This window comes from Pezoporus occidentalis, unplaced genomic scaffold, assembly GCF_034315485.1.
Source record: "Pezoporus occidentalis ecotype Australia unplaced genomic scaffold, CSIRO_AGI_Poc_V1 ctg45, whole genome shotgun sequence".
Taxonomy (NCBI): domain Eukaryota; kingdom Metazoa; phylum Chordata; class Aves; order Psittaciformes; family Psittacidae; genus Pezoporus; species Pezoporus occidentalis.
This window is the reverse complement of record NW_026915780.1, coordinates 1273630-1282871: the sequence shown is the minus strand read 5'-3', so window position 1 is coordinate 1282871 and position 9242 is coordinate 1273630.

Genomic DNA, 9242 nt, shown 5'->3' with positions numbered 1-9242 from the left:
TTTCTCCTAAGCTCTGTGTCCAGCTCTGGGACAGCAGCACAAGAGGGACGTGGAGCTGTTGGAGCGAGGCCAGAGGAGGCCATGGAGATGCTGCGAGGGCTGGAGCAGCTCTGCTCTGGAGCCAGGCTGAGAGAGCTGGGCTGGGGCAGCCTGGAGAAGAGAAGGCTCCTGAAGGGGAGACCTGAGAGCAGCTCCAGTGCCTGAAGGGGCTGCAGGAAAGCTGGAGAGGGGCTTGGGACAAGGGATGTAGGGACAGGCCAAGGGGAATGGCTTTAACCTGCCCGAGGGGAGACTGAGATGAGCTCTTAGGCAGAAGCTCTTCCCTGTGAGGGTGCTGAGGCGCTGGCACAGGGTGCCCAGAGAAGCTGTGGCTGCCCCATCCCTGGCAGTGTTCAAGGCCAGGTTGGACACAGGGCTTGGAGCAAGCTGCTCTGGTGGAAGGGGTCCCTGCCCGTGGCAGGGGTTGGAGCTGGAGGAGCTTTGAGGTCCCTTCCAACCCAAACCAGGCTGGGATTCCATGATTCTGGATTGGCATGCAGTGGGGTTGGCGTTTTCATTTGTTGAAGTTTACTGTGTAAAAATCATTCTAAAAGGTTCTTTCCTTAGCTCTGGTCGGGCAGTTGCAAATCTGCTTGGGTTTGTGTGTTTGCTAAGTGTGCAGGACGCGCTCTGGGGGGACTGTTCTGGGGTGATGTGTTTGGAAATGGTGATCTGGACAAGTAGAAAAAGTGATGTGAATTGTGGCAGGCAGTCTGTGTCATTTCCAGGAGTGTTCGAAATGGCCCAGCTCTTAGGATGTGTTATGCTACACGGTGCATAAAACAAATACAAAAGGGAGTGGGATATGTTTCACCAGTTTTAACTATTCTGGATCTGAGAACGGTGGGACTGAGATGTTATTTAGTAAACATTTAATAAATGAAGATAGTATTCAGTAAAATGAAATTAAAGCAAAAAAAAAATCACACTGACATGAAATAAATAGTGGAATATTTAATTTCTCACTTATTAAAACACAATAATCATGCTCTGATGGTGAAACAGATTAAACATAACAAAACTCAAACTATTTAAGCTGCTCTAGATGAAGTAGTGGAGTCTGTGTAATGCATTAGTTGAATTAAATAGGACTTATTGCAGTGCCTTGTGGGCATAGGTAGAAGTGCCTTACACACTGCTGTGCCTGAGCTCTCCCAGATTGCATTATACTCTGCAAACCACTTTGTCTTTGGTCTTTTCTCTGGAATTAGGGAATATATTTGGATGGCAAGTTCTTTGGGATAGAGGAGAAGCCTTCCTTGTAGTTGTGTGTAAAAGGAGTGTTGGAGAGCCACAGCGCTGCATCAAACATGCTATAGATACAATAATGTTAGTGGATTAACAGTGGGCCGTTAGGTTGTGTGCTTCACCCAGCACAGCCTGATTTCACTGCGCTGTTTGGGATGTCAGCTTTGCACCCTCATACTCCCCATCACAAATGATTCAGGGTTTCCCACCATTCCCACTGGTGACTTCTCCTACAGGGCAAGGGGAATAAGGGGTTTTAAATCCTTCATTCTCACCTCACAGCACAAGCACAGATTTGAGTCTGGAATCCAGTAAGAGCCAAGACACACTCAGTAACATATAACAGCAGGTTCCTCATCAAGGAACGTTGCTTTTGCTGGCAGTAAGGAACTTGAATTCTAATCAGTAACAACAAACGAAGCCCTTGTGGCAGACAGATAGATGTTCAGGCCAGAGGAGAAGGGGTGAGTCCACTGGGGCTGTTCCTCAGCAGTGTCACAGGTCCTGTGAAATGGGAGGAGAACCTTTGGGGTGGCTTTGCTGGTTTTGGGGAAGGCCCTCTGTGGAATAGACCGTCTCTTGACATGTCCTTCACTGATGGATCTCAACCTGTGATTGCCACAGACCTCAAAAAGGTGCTGCAAAAAAAGTACCATGAAATGGAGAACTTAAGAGATGATTTCGATTCAACTTTTTAGTAGCTCACAGCTTTGGCTTTTGAATAACAAAATCTCATCATATATTGTAAAAAAAGGCAGGGAGAAGAAGTTTGATATTTAAGACTTTTTGCAGTTATGCCTTGATCCAATTCTGTAAGTTTTATGATGCAGACTCCTTGTAAAAGCATTCTGTTCAGTGATGCATTGTGCCTATGGAAACAATATTGGTTTTTACTTCAATCATATATTCAACATGGCAAAAAGGGAGCATCTATATTCATAACCTACAGAAGTGAGTCTTAAATTTTATTGCTTGCTTTTCAATAGGCCCATTTAATTGTGTGAAGTCTTTTTCTACTTGCCTAGGAACCTGTACAAGTTTAGCAGTGTCAGCACTTGTTGTGGTCATATTGAACTCAAATGAATTTGTAAGTTAACTTAGGTGATAGAAATACATCAGGTTACCAGTGGGTTGTATCAGTTATTTTATTCAACTGGAGATGCTGATGATCTAGACAGGTTTTGATAATCCAGGAAACAAGCTATTTACCTTGTTTTAATGTTATAAAGGACAGAAGGATGGGCTGACAAAGTTTCTTTGATTAAAGTTAATTACAGATGCTGGTCAATGCACTAAGTGCAGGTGTGTGTACTCAAATGTAGAGCCATTATGAAGGAAGGAGAAAGGAGAGGCAACAGTGATACCTTAACAGCTTCCCACCCCCCCTGCTCTTGTTACACCATTGTTTTCTGACCATGTGTATCAAACATGGATTAAACTACTAAAAATATATGCATTAAACCTTTATATTGCAAATGCTTAAGGAGGTCGGACTGAGGCTGTTGCTCCAAGCCCCTGTGTCCAACCTGGCCTTGAACACTGCCAGGGATGGGGCAGCCACAGCTTCTCTGGGCACCCTGTGCCAGCGCCTCAGCACCCTCACAGGGAAGAGCTTCTGTCTTATATCCAACATAAACCTCCCCTGTTTCAGTTTGAACCCATCATCCCTTGTCCTATCACTACACCCCCTGGTAACAGTCCCTCTCTGGGACTCTTTGTAACTTCTATTTTGAGGATAGACAACATAAGTACACCTACACAGTGTTGTTGTTGGTTTAATTCTGTATTCTATTAGATACACAATGTCATCCAACTCAATATAGCTGAGCTGAAATTTGGAGGAAAAAGGTTTTTCTTATGTACAATTGGTGAATCAGAAGAAAATGAACAGAGTTAAACAACAGACCAGTCCTCCAAAATACTTGTAAATATTTCATCTCTTTGCATTAAAAATTGTCTGAATACTAACTTTTGATGCCAGCAGTGCTAAATGATATATCTGTTTGCACGTGGGCTAAGTCTGTGGGTTCACATGCTGCTGCTCTTATTTTAAACCATCTTATGGGAGCAAAGTACTAGGGAACAGTTGGTCCCCTGACAATTTCAGTATACTTGTTTAACTTCTTCCACAGATTGATCGAATTCATCGGGTTACAGAAGCCACAACCCAAAACTGCAGTTCTTGAACAATTTCTGAGTAATAAGGTTCTTAATTAAACAGTTATTTTGTGCTATTTTTCATGACATTGGTAGAATTGAAGCAGTAATAGGTGTCTCTTCATTTAGTGCCAAAACAAAGATGTAACACGAAAGCCCCGTGGGGGCAGATTATTGAAAGCACAGATGGATGGTGTAGAACTTGTGGAAAGATGGGATTTGTGATGTCCAGAATTGCTGCAGTGGTCAAAACATCTTGCCTATGGAATTAATCCTTTTTCACAATTGACATAATGACGCTTTTTAGATAGTGTGTAATGTCTTTTATATAAATACACGTATATCTAACCTGCCAATACTCTTTAAATTGCACATTGTCTCCGGGATTTCAATTTTCTAATGTCTAAGCACTCAATTGCTGATGTTCCTTAAGTGATTTCCAGATTTTGAGACTCCAGATGCATTTTCCCTTTACTGATAGTTCAAGGAGGACTCTTTTCCAAGGTAAATAGTTTGGAAAACCTGCCCAAGCTTCCCTGTCTGAGCTTTTAGGGGGTTTTGAAGAAGATTGTTATTATGGAGGTATTTAGGGAAGTGAAAGATGGATGCAGCTGAGCTGCTGCACTTGTGCATGTTTCTAGTCTAGCCTCACTGTGTGCTTTCTTGCATCTTTTTAATTTCACTGCAAGCCTGTAAAACCTAACTATTCCTGGAAGGATTTTACAAAATTAAATCACTTTCTATCTCATTTTATTAAAGTGATTGGGACTAAAGTATTGATGATCAACCTTTGAATAGTTTTAACAGAAAACTCCCTGTAAACGTCTATAAAACAAATGTTGGTGTTGGTTGCTGTGCGAGCCTGGCTCTGATTTTAGCAACAGAACTGATCTTGAGACAGCATTTTACTTTCCATATACAGAAGACATAAGTCCTTTTCTTCAAACTTAATCACTTTCCATCTCTGATTATTATGCATTTATTTTGTAGTGGTGCCCATTTGTGGGGTTTGTGATTCATGTAAAATAGTTTTTCATTTATGTAGTAAAAAATAATCTGCTTTTTGTAGAAATTACTGAGTATTCAGCCTTAACATGTTGATTACTGTTGTCGCACCCAACAATTTAACTGACTAGATTATTTTGTGCATGGCAGTTTATTGCCTAATTCTATGGCAGAAGCATCTTTTTCTTCTGTCATCTTTATTAATAAGAGAAAATACCTGACATTTCCCCAGAGGATGAACACTTCCACTGATAATTAACAGCTAAATAGTTAGATTTCTGAATTAGACATTATTTCTTTTAAAAGCTTTAATGCAAGTTCAGTGCACGTTCAATACATTTTACATTTCACTGAGTTATTTTTGCGGCATTTTCCCTTCTCCTTAACAACTAAAAGGAGTTTGTTCAGTGCTACTGAATGAAAATCAGCTCTTGATATTTATTACTTGATACCTGCCTGTGCCCATGCAGATGCAGGGTGAGCCCATAACACTTGAGATCTCCTGTGAAATGTTGTTCTTCCTTGAATGGTTGGTGGAGGGGATGGAGGGGTTGCAGGCTGGTTTTAGAACAAAGTGATCTGATCACTTTGTATAGTGATTACAGTATAATTGACCTCCCCCAAAAGTAAAGTATCCTGTGGGGATAATCAGATTCTTTAAGAACAATGATACACTTAGAAGTAAATCCATTGATTAATAACAGATATCTCTTACAACTTCCTAAATTATATAGCTATATATCCTGAATTATATATCCATATAATTTCCTAAAATATATATCTTTTTATATATCCTAAATTATCCTATATATCCTAATTTATGTATATCTTAAATTATATATATAGCTTCTTAAATTATCCATCTATATATCCTGAATTGTATATCTATATAATTTCTTCAAATATATATCGTTATGTATATCCTAAATTATATAACTTCCTAAAATATCTATATGATACCTACATCAGTTGCAGCTTCCTAAATTATCTCTTCTTTCTGTTGCTTGGAACCTATCTTCTTCTTGTGCACCTTTCTTCATCCTTCCAGGATTGTTAGTCTCTCTCTGCCTCTTTTCTTTGACTCTTCTACAGACAATGTTGGACCTGATGAAGCCACAGCCAAAGTTAAAAGTCCTGCCTTTGCATCAGCAAATAAAATTCCCAAGAGGTCCCAGAGAGAAGTGAAGATTCAGGATTATACTAATTGGAACCTGACATATAAATAGTTATTGCAATATGTCCTAATAGCTTTGAATTCTAGGGGAGAAAGCTGCATTTCCTTGAATTATAGAATCATAGAATAGTTAGGGTTGGAAAGGACCTTAAGATCACCTGGTTCCAAACCCTCTGCCATGGGCAGGGACACCTCACACTAGATGGGTTTAGAAAACTTGGGGTGTGTAGTAAGGAAGTTGTGACTGCCCCATCCCTGGCAGTGTTCAAGGCCAGGTTGGATGGGGCTTGGAGCAAGCTGCTCTAGTGGCAGGTGTCCCTGCCCATGGCAGGCGGTTGGAACTGGATGAGCTTTAAGGTCCTTTCCAACCAAAACCAGCCTGGGATTCTATGACACGGAGGACAGCTCTTCTCTTCCTGAGATATTCGTGCTTAACTTCCTTTATGCCATAGGGAGACACAGGATTTACTGGAAGGAAAAAGCTATATTCTTCAAGGATTTGCGTAGAAAAGGCCCAAAAACAGTGTTGGACCAGTGATGGCCCATTCTGAACTAATGCTATCGATGGAAAAGCAGGGCAAGTCCAAGAGGATTGCCAAGGAAAGGCAGAGGCTGGAGCTCAGGTGGGTGGGCTGGAAAGCCTGCACTCTGACCAAGGTTTTAAGTACAAGAGTGAATTGAAAGAAAGCAAATAGGTTCATGGTTTTCAGCACATGAATTTTTGATGTTCATATACTTCATCTGTGCCAGGGATTTAAAACAGTAGTGGAACGGATGCCTAGCAGCAGGAGGCACGTCACAGTGAGTTCCTTTAGTGGGACTGGCCCATTAGTCTCTTTTATTGTACTTCTCTGTTACATCAAACGTAAATGGACATGAAAGGTGTAATTTCCCTGGAGACTCAAACGATGCTGTTGTCAAGCTTGGCCCTGCGTCCTGCCATCCTGTCTCCCTCTCTGCCTGATTTTGTCACATATCTGCCTGAGCTTTCCATTGATAGTTACACAGTTGCCTGAAGCTCTACTAATTAATAATTAGCATTCACTTTTATCTTCTGCTTCTTGAACTAGTTTTATTTCTCTGGGCTCTGGCAGAGCTGCTGCCTGTGAGGGTGCTGAGGTTTCCCCTAGAGCAGGACTGTCAGCATTCATGAAAGGATGCTCCTTTGGGCCATCTTCATAACGAAGTCAGTGCCTTGGTTTCTTTGTGCAAGGGATCCCACTGACAGACTCCTTTCCCTTTCCTTTCCCTTTTCCCTTTCTCTTATCTCTTTCTCTTTTCCCTTCCCCTTTTCCCTTTCTCTTTTCCCTTTCCCCTTTCCCTTTTGCTTTCCCTTTCTTTTTCCGTTTCCCTTTCCTTTTTGCCTTTTTCTTTTCCCTTTCCCTTTCCTTTTTGCCTTTTCCTTTTCCCTTCCCCTTTTTCCTTTCCCCTTTTCCCTTTCCCCTTTTCCTTTTCCCTTTTCCCTTTCCCCTTTTCCTTTTTTCTTTTCACTTTCTCTTTTCCCCTTTCTCTTTTCGCATTCCCTTTTCCCTTTCCCTTTTCCCTTTCCCCTTTCCTTTCTCTTTTCTCCCAGCTCTGCTTTGCAATAACACCAAGCAACATCCCCATGAGATCATCTTCCTAATGAGGGTGAAGCGTGTGACCCAGGATATTACTTTCCTTACTACAGTTAAGCATGGGTACTCAAAATGTTATTTAGGTATCTAATATTTTGGGCTTTTTCAGGTGTGACCCCAAAGAATTTTGTGACATTGAAGTCTGTCATAATGAAAGTATATTCTAAGAAGTAGTTATATTTGCAAAGCAAATGGAGTGAATATGAAGGGTCTCCAGTCAAAGGAATTCTAAATCTCCGCTGAAACTGCTTTGGGGCCAATTTTTACACATCATTTGTGTTGACTTGAGGCTATTTTTATTTTCCACATGAGGGAGATTGTTAAGAATGTTAATGAAATATTAAAATAGTATACCTTGAATTATTTCCTCTTTCCCAAATAGTTCTGTTGGTGGATCTGTGCCAAAGTATCTCTGATCCGTGTTAATGAAATGTAGTGACACAACATTAGAAGTTAAAAAATGCTATGCCGGGGGCCTAAGACCTGGGCTCTGAATTCACTTCCTGCACTTCACTTAAGGACATTTAAATTCACCCTATTGCTTCAATTTGCATTTTCTTGCTCTGCTCAAGGGAGGTGGATAGAGCTTGCTGAAGTTAATGTAATGGTCTGTTGGCTTTGGAATGGTTTAGAACAGGTCTGATTTACTACTATGAAAGGACGTTGTTTATTTGTTTAAAGGGGTTTTATTCACTATTGCCAAAGATGTCACTAGTTATAGTTGTCTAGAAAAGTCCTCCAGACTCACTTCAGTTATAACATTTACCTGATGGTTTCTGCGTGGAAAGGTTCAGAGAGCCCATTGTCACTGAACTGAGCTGAAAACCCTTGCGGTGCCAAAGCTTCTGACGCCAAGGCTGCACAGTCCTATTTAATTCCCCACCCTGGGATTGACTGTGCTCTGTCAATGGAGTCGCTGATGCCTTTAATCACTTAGCAGCAAGAAAATCATCTGGGTATTTGAGAGTTGATTGAGGTGGGGAGGAAGCTTCCAGAAGTTCAGTTTCTTGATGTACTTCAGCCTCTCTACGTGTTGGTTGTGGCCAAGGGAGAGTCCTCCTCTGTTAAGAGCTGCACCATCCATTTCTTGCCTTGCAACAATGCTACAATCTGATGACCTAAGAATCTAATTCAAGGAGATAAACTGGCTTTGGAGGGCAATTTGCTCTGAACCAGGTCATGATGGGGTGAGACAAGCACCAGAGCTGGTGGCCGGTGATTGTGTTGCTGCAGTGTAAAGCCAGTCCTTAGGGAAAGTCTAAGCCACAGCTCAGGGCATTGAGTCATGAGGTTTTTGCCTTCAAAAAGTGAGTTTAAGAGGTTAAATACTCCCAAAAGTGTGGGTTTTAGTGACGGAGACTGAGCTGTGAGGAGCAAACCATCCACAGCATCTGGAGGTGCAAAGGTGCTTTCTCCAAAGGCAGGCAGCCTTGTCAGAAGTTCTTACCACTGTCACTGCACTTACCTCAGTATCCCATGGTGATGAGATGCGTAACACAGTCATTTTACCTCTGGAAAGAGGGCCCAGTTTTCTTCTGTGTTATGAAATGTTCCATTTTACAGCAGGAGCAACTGTAAAACATTTTGTAGGGGAAATGATCTTGAAATGAGGCTTGTGGCATCTATAGAATTCATCAAACATTATGCAAACTGCTCACAGGGAAAAGATATAAGTTTTATTTATATATGCATAAATATATATATGTGTCATTATCACCATAATATATATTATACAAGATGTGTGGTAAAGGGGTTTTCAGAAGCCTGTCAGAAATTCAGTACTTTCCATTTTTCTGGCATACACTGGATATCTGCCTTCAATAATCTTTAGCTATCTGCAGCCATTCCCTGCTCTGGAGTTCTTTCCTCTTTAAAAGGGATGTTTCAGTTTAGGTACAGAGGAATGATTTTGGGAAGACAGATAGCCACGTCTGCAGGTGGGGCAAAAATAAACTTTAAAGCTTATTTTCCTACCCGGATTATGTTTCCTTTTCTGGAGAATT